This window comes from Zalophus californianus, chromosome 3 (genome assembly GCF_009762305.2).
Source record: "Zalophus californianus isolate mZalCal1 chromosome 3, mZalCal1.pri.v2, whole genome shotgun sequence".
In the NCBI taxonomy this organism is placed as follows: Eukaryota; Metazoa; Chordata; class Mammalia; order Carnivora; family Otariidae; genus Zalophus; species Zalophus californianus.
Genome location: NC_045597.1, coordinates 174,610,138 through 174,618,503, shown reverse-complemented (window position 1 = coordinate 174,618,503; position 8,366 = coordinate 174,610,138). Strand labels below are relative to the sequence as shown.

General features: G+C 48.0%; 1 pseudogene; it reads left to right on the top strand.

Moving 5' to 3' along the window:
- Positions 1 to 1,479: 1,479 nt before the first annotated feature.
- Positions 1,480 to 7,477, top strand: LOC113920302 (annotated as a pseudogene).
- The last annotated feature ends 889 nt before the right edge of the window (positions 7,478 to 8,366 follow it).

The window sequence follows — 8,366 nt, the reverse complement described above, 5'->3', positions numbered from 1 at the left end:
CGCAAGTGTCCTAACTTTTCTATGGACCAGTGAGTCCATCTTACTAGGTTTGCTTGGTATGCTCCTGGCTTCAAAGAGATGGGTATAATCCTCAGGGGTGGCATAGATAAGGAGGAAAAGGGAACTAACCAGAGGAATAAAGATGGGGATGGGGGAAGTTATAACAAAGGAAGAGGTGGGAAAAGGGGAGGGTTTTTCTAGAAAGGAAAGAACAGATCAATTGGAAGTGGCTGAAGCACCAAACATCTAACCCCTAAGTATCCACACCTCAACCTAGCAGCTGCTGTGGCCTATGGTTTGGGAGGCATGGGTTAATTTGTCAGCTAGCTCTGTGTTTCTGCACACCGGTGAGGTCTGGGGCTGAGGCTCAGGTGCAGTGACAGGATGAGACCTGAGCAGGCAGGTCCCAGCAGTCTGTCCTGGCATAGCTCACAAAGTCTGCCTCCCAGGAAGGACCTAGCTTTGGGACTATCCCAGCCCACCCCTGCCAAGTCAGATCTGCTTAGCCTAGCACTAGGAGAAGCCCATGGCTGTATAACTCAGGGATCAATGTACCCTCTTAACACGCAAGTCAGCCCATGCCAGTCTCTTGCTCTCAGTGCCCTGATGGCTTCCCCAGTCGCTCGGGCTATAGTCCCAAGTACTTAACATGGTCTGGCCCCCTGGCTACTTCTCTGCATTCGGTTCCCACCTGGCCTCCTTGCGGTTTCTTAAACACACCAGACCGGTTCCTTTCTAAAGGCCTTTGCACTTGCTCTTCCTTTTCTGCGTATTCACCCCTCCAGGTACATGCACGGGTTGCCCCCTCCTTTTGTCCAGGTCTCTGCTCAAACGGCAGCTCTTGGGGGATGGCTGCCACACTGACCTTATCTAAGGGAGGCCCCATCATTCGCTCCCCACTTACCTGCTATACTCACCTGCATCACACTCACTTCACCTGCATTACATCTGCTATCTACTTGCTTGCTGCTTTACTTGGTTTTTGTCAGCCCCTCTCCCTGCACACACTCCGTGATTACAGAGACTGTATTTTGTTCACTGTTGTATCATTGAAGTACCTGGCACATCATAGATGGTCAAGAACAGTGGTTAAGTGTATAACAGAACGCAAAACTCCAACCCTCTCATTCACAGAGAGGAACCCAGGGCCCAGAGCAGGAAGATGCTGTTGGAGGTCACACTCACCAGCTGGCATGTCGCAGATCCTGAATTCATCCCATGTCTCCTGGCTCCCAGATGGAGGCTTTGGTGCCACTCCACACTGTGATCTGAGGACTGGTCCTCGCACCCTCACTGTTCATAAATACACACGGCAGCCTGGACTATGAAAGGGAGGCTGAGTGTGCAAGGCACCCAGGTTGCTTGCTCTGCTGTACTCATTGAGTCTCTTCGCATCTCTTACTCCAAGTAAGTTCTGAACCTGAATGAAAAGGTATTTCAAAAACCCAGATCAAGCTCTCTCAGGTCTTCCCTTCCAAGATGACCAAGAAAAAAAGGAATAACAGTTGTACCACAAAGAGACGAGCCATGGGCAGCCTATTCGCTACACCTGCTGTGTCTATCACATGCCCAAAGACAAGGCCATGAAGTCCATTATTCAAAACATAGTAGAGGCCACCACCATCAGGGACATTTCTGAGGTTAGTGTCTTCAACACCCGTGTGCTTCCCAAGCTGTATGTGAAACTCCATTTCTGTGTAAACCATGCCATTCACAGCAAGGTACTTTTGTGAGGCACAGAGGACCAAACACCCCCCACCGCAAATTAAACCCACAGGTGCTGAAGAAAAACTGTTCTCTGGAAAAAAAAAAAAAGAAAAGAAAAGAAAAAAGAACCCAGGGGTTGAGACGATCATATGGCTCGGGGAGCCAGTCATGAACTAGTTCCACAGAGGGCAGGACAAGAGTCTACTGGGTTTGGTTGGACTGGAGTTTGGTTGGGTTTGGTTCCCAACAAGGTCAAGTGGAACTGGAATGGGTATCCAAGACAGAGTGTAATGGAATCAGAGCCCTATAGAGACAGGAAAAAGTCACAGCTATCCTTTCAGTCATTTAGCAAATATTTCTTGAGCACCTACTGGAGTATTTTGGTATATCTAAAGACAGGCGTATGGACAGGATGACCTGGGAGGCCTCATAGCCCATGGAACTTCATCCTGTATGACTTTGTCTTCAAAGGACCTCTTTGTAGAACAGCTTCTTCATTAACTGAAGCCCTGAGTACTAGGGACAAGAAGTATCCAACAAAAAAAGAGACACAAGCTTCTTCCTCCTCTTTGCTCTGCTTCAGCAACTTGGATACCAATGATAACCATTTCATGGAGGTGTGGATGTTGGGCTACCCAGACCCTCCATGGCTCATTTTGTCCATCCTCCTGCCCCTAAGAATGAACTGTACTTTCTTGGACCCAGGCAAGGGTGGCTCTTTTAGAGATTCCCATTATAGTTAATTCCATAGCGTCCCTTGGTCCACTTTTCTTGACTATCGACCTTTTATACATCTCTGCTATACCCATTTAAGTTCTTCTGTAAAGTTAGTCTCAGTTATCATAGGTAATTCCATAGATACCAGACCCCCCCTTTGGCACCACTTACTCAAGACTACATTAAAATTTTAATCAATCAGCAGCCAGCAAATAAGCACTGGACATCAATTATATACAAAAATCTGTGGTAGATTTAGGCAGAGGTACGAAAGGAAGGCAGAAGAAAGAGCAGTGGGTCTGGAGACAGATATTAAGTTGGAATCACAGCTCTGACACTTGTCCCCATGAGGACAAATCCTCTTCCTCATGTCAGGTTTATCATCTGTGAAACGGGGTAACCAATTCTTGCCCCATCTAACACACTGGATTGTTGTGAAGCTCAATAGAAAAAAAAATACAATAAGCAGGGGCTTTATAAACTGTAAAATTCCATAAAACTATGAGTCAGATGCAAGATGGTACAGTGGAAAAACACTGAACTTCCAGCCACAAGGCTGAGTGGGCCTGACTCTGTCACTTACTTCCCTTGGGATTTCGGCAGGTCATTTCCTGCTTTGTAAAAAATGGCTTGTTGTGCAGATGGAGACACTGAATGTAGAAGCATCCATCATTAGCCCCTGGTACTTAGCAGATTCCCATCTGTATTTGTTCATTCATCTGCAGGTGACAAGGGTCTAGAAGTACATGCAAGCTGACTGAGAAGAGATAGCAATAGTGGTGAACACCTCAGTCCCACCAGGCTTGAAGGGTCAGCCTGGCAGCAATAGGAAACTAGACCATAAGGGCCATGAAGGGGAGAGGGAGGGTGAATGCCAGACTAAGGAGTCTGGGCTTGGAAGAGCCATTTATAGGCATTAAGGAGCCATTGATGGTTTTAGGACAGCAGGGTAATAGATGAAAGGTATTTCTGTTCTTTGTGGAAAGTGGTTCAGAAAGGGGGAATATTCTGGAACTGTTGGGTTCTCCTCTCCAGGGCTGGGTGGCTCACCTGCAGGAATGGAACATGGGCTTCGGAGGGGCAAGGCCTGACCAGCGCCTCTTCTGACATAGCTAGATCTCAGAGCAAAACCTGCCCAGATTACTAGAACTTGGGCCTTGTATTCATCATATATAGCTGTGTAACAAATTACTTCAAGAAGTACTGGTTAAAACTAGTAAGAAATGTTCATCATCTCACAGTTTCTGTGGGTTAGAAATTTAAGAGTGTGCTACCTGGGTGATGTAGACTCTGGGTCTCTCATGAAGCTATAGTCAAGACATCGGCCCAGCCTGCAGTCATCTGAGGGCCTGACTGTAACTGGGCCATCCACTTCCAAGATGGCACCCATATGGCTGACAAGTTGGTGCTGGTTGTTGGCAGGAGGCCTCTGTTACTCAACCAATGAACCTCTTTACAGGGCTGCCTGAAAGGGGTCATGACGTGGTGATTAGCTCCCCAGAACAAGTGTCCAAGACAGAGCAAGGCAAAGGCTACAAAGTCTCTGATGCACTAGCCTCAGAAGACATACACACTCACTTTCATGGAATTCTGTTGGTCACACTGGCTAATTCTGGTACAGTGTGGGACGGGGCCTACACAGGGAGTGATCAAGGATCATTGGGGCCTTCTTCAGGGCTGGCTACGATAGCAGGGAGAGTGGAATGTCAAAGGGAATGATCTCGGAATCGAACAGACCTGGATTCAAATTTCAGGTCCTTGACTTACTCCGTGTGTGACTTCAAGCAAATCGCTTAAATCTCAGGCTTGAGTTTCTTCTCTGCAAAATGATAATAAAATTAAAAGTCACAGCATCACAGAGGGTCGTGAGGAGTCAGCAAGGTGGAGCACACAGGGCGCTTGGTCCAGCTCCAAGCCCAGAGTCCACATTTGGTAAATAGTAGCTTTATTTACTGGTACAACGCACAGGCAGGTAGGTAGAGAGCTGTTCTAGAAGCACAAGCCATCCCTGTGGTAGGCTGAATAATGCCTTCTCAGGGTGTCCCTGTCCTAATTCCCAGAATCTATGAATGTTACCGTAGATGGCAAAAGGGATTTTACAGATGTAAGCCAGTGATCTTGGGGTGGGGAGATTGTCCTGGATTATTAGCTGAGTGGAGGCAATGATGTCATCACATGGGTCCTGAGGAGAGCCAGGCAGTGGTGATACAGAAGTGAGAGGGGGAAGTGATGACAGAAGCAGAAACTGGAGTCAGGCAGCCAAAGGCCAAGAGGCCAAAGTATGCTGGCAGCTTGAAACTGGAAAAAGCAAGGAACGGATTCTCCTCTGGAGCTTCCACAAGGAACCACCCCTCTTGTCACCCTAACTTTAACCCCTTAAGGTTCATTTCTGACTTCTGACCGTGAGAACTAGAAGACAATAAATTTGTGTGGCTTGAATCCACTAAATTTTCAGTCTTTTGTTATAGCAGCAATAGGGAGCTGATAGGATCCTTTGAGGGCCTGGGGAGGACGATGGACAGGGAGAGAAAAGATAAAGGGAGCCGGAAGGAAGGGTGCATCTTCTGGAAACCATCGCTCCCTCACAAGACAGAGTGACAGCCCTGATCCTGGGGGCTCGGAGAGCTATCTGAGCAAGAGGCATGGATTTAGGACCCAAACAGGGATGGTGGCAATAGGGAGAAAGCAAGAGTAATAGAGCAGTACCGAAGATGACTGGCCTGGCCTGTCGACGAAAGTGCCTTTTGCTTAATGACGTGTCTGAGAAAGAATTAGTATCCAAAATATATAAAGAACTGACATAGCTCAACCCTCCAAAAAACAAATAACCCAATTTAAAAATGGGCAGAAGACATGAACAGACATTTCTCCAAAGAAGATACATAGCTGGCCAACAGACGCATGGAAAGATGCTCAACATCACTCAAACATCAGGGAAATGCAAATCAAAACCACAATGAGATAGTATCTCACACCCATCAGAATGACTAAAATCAAAAACACAAGGAACAAGTGTTGGCGAGGATGTGAAGAGAAAGGAACCCTCGTGCACTGTTGGTGGGAGTGCAAACTGGTGCAGCCACTGTGGAAAAGAGTATGGAGGTTCCTCAAAAAGTTAAAAATAAAACTACCCTATGATCCAGTAATCGCACTACTGGGTCTTTGCCCAAAGAAAATAAGAACACTAATTCAAAGGGATACATGCACCCGATGTTCATTGCAGCATTATTTATAATAGCCAAGGTATAGAAGCACCCAAGTGTCCATCGATAGATGAATAGATAAAGAACAGGTGGCAGATATGGAATATTATTCAGCCATAAAAAAGAATGAAAATTTGCAACAACATGGACGGAGCTAGAGAGTATAATGCTAAGCAAAATAATTCAGTCAGAGAAAGACAAATACCATATGATCTCACTCATATGTGGAATTTAAGAAACAAAACAAATGAACAAAGGGAAAAAAGAAAGAGGGAGGTAAACCCAGAAATAGACTTAACTATAGAGAACAAACTGCTGGTTACCAGAGTGGGGCGGGGGCGTGGGGATGGGGAAAATAGAGGAGGGGCATTAAGAGTACACTTATCACAATGACCTTGGAGTAATGTATGGAAGTGTTGAATCACTATACTGTACACGTGACACTAATATAATACTGTATGTTAACTACACTGGAATTAAAATTAAAAACTTAATAATAAAAATAAGTAAACAAATAAAGTACCTTTTGCCTGACAAGAAGTAAAATTGTGTTGGCCGGTTCCTGATGACTTCCGAGGACCTGCTCCAAGATGGGCATTCTACAAACTTCTTTCTCCCCTGAGAAAGGGGACAGAGAAAGGGACTAGGAAAAACTATCTCCTGAAGCCTTGGGGAGATGAGAGGAAAGGGGGAAGGAAGGAAGCCCTAATGAGGGGCTTGCCACAGACGGACAAGCACAGGATTTGGAACCCCAAACTCTTCCACTTGCTGCTTAGTGACACTGAGAAAGTCAGTTTCACTTCGAGCCTCACTTGCATCATCTGTCATATGAGGTTGTTATGAGGATCGCACAGGTGAAGCCATGTATTCTATTCTACACAACAGGCATATAGTAAGCGATCAATAAATGTCAGCTATTATTACAGAGATCCACTCCATTTAGAAAGGATTTATTAAGTTTTACTATGTATCAGGCAGTGCAGACAGTGGACAAGAAGCAGCGGGGCTCTTAATGAGTTTGTGGTCTGCTGGGCGCCCCAGGCAGGTTCCTGTGGGGCATGTGGGATGGGCCAGAGAGTCCTGGGACTCCCTGGGCTCTCTGAGTGATAAACAAAGGGTTTCTGGGGAGCACACAGACTTGCCCTGCAGGCCACTTGGAGGGGGCTAGTCAGTGCCAAAGAAGGTGATCAAAAAAGTCTGGTCTGACCTCCCCACCCACAAGGTCCCCATCTATAAGAGACACACTGCCCTGTGGTTGATGTAAAATCATCAGTAAAATAACCCATATAGCAGCTGCCCCATTCACATCAGTTCCTCTTACTATATTAAGAACTCAAGCTTTGGAATCCTACGATTCATTCCAACCCTTACAGAGCACCCCCCACGCAGTCTGTCTTTGGGTATGTAGCTTAAATTCACTCAGTATCAGCTGGTCGTCCCTGACACAGGAATGATTATCCCTTCTTGTAGGGTAGCTGTGAAGACAAGGGACATCCATCAATCGCAGTGCGCTGGGCGCCACATAGGCTCTCAGTAAGTGGCAGTATGGCTCTGGTTACTGGCCAGGCCTCTCACACCAAATGCAAGTCGATGACATCGAAGAATCTTTCTGTTCCCCTGTGACCCTTGCTGCTCACCTGGCTGACGCCGCTCACCTGGCTGACACTGCTCAGGAGCGACGGTTAGGGCTCTGCGCTCTGGCTTGCGCCAGACACGGCCAACCAGATAAGCCGGAGAGGAGTGATTCCCCAGCCAGGAGCAGTGCCAGCCGGAATCCCCACAGGGCCCTCTGCTTCCTGCCTGTGCAGCCGCCTCCAGGCAGCCTCGTCAGCAGCACCGCCCTGGTCTAATGCGGAGCAGGCAGTGCCATGGCTTCAGGGGGGCCCCACCAGCCGGGTACAGCTGGAAGTTCTCACTGGCACAGAACCTCAGTCCTTGCTCTGGCAACCGGGCTCTGGGTGGGGCCGGAAGGCAGGTGTGCCCTGTCCATCAGCAACAGCCATGCAGTTTCCTGCAAGAGTAGTAATAATAGAAGCTTATATCTCTGCTCATGACGCGCCAGGGGCTATCCTGGGCAACCTCCTGAAGGCAGTATATTACCTTATACCCATTTGACAGATGAGGAAACTGAGACACAGACTAAGTAACTGGCTGCAAGTTACTCCAGTGGGAAGCAGAGCATCAGGATTGACATCCAGCCCTCTGACTTTGGAGGCCCTGCTCTCCCCATCAGGCCATTCAGGCACGCTACCCTGTGGACCCACAGTCATAGAAGTCACCCTCTTGATGGCCACGGACCTTGCAATGCGGCCAGTAGGCAGACGTTTGCGCGGCGCTCCCTGGGGCCACGAGAGGATCCCTGCCTGGGAGGAACGGACCAGACTGCACCTGGCCTACTGGAGCCCACCTCCCCCGCCAGGACCCTCTCTGCACTGGTCCCCCAAGACTTCTGAGGAGTTGGCTCCCAAATCACTGTTGGAGGGAATCCTGCTTCAGCCAGGTCCTCCCCTGCACCTCCAGGCCAGCCGAAGGCAGAAGGCTTCTTGGCCAAGACACTAGAAAGTTTTCAACCCTTCACAAAGGCCCTCTGGGTGGGGAGTTGAAATAAAAAGACAGACAGAGAGGAGGAGCCATCTGAGAAATGAGCTTTCCCCAAACACTGAGCCAGCCTTAAACATCCTGAGGACTGGAGTCCAACAAGTTGCAACTCACCAAAACGTCTTCCCCTCCAGCGGCACT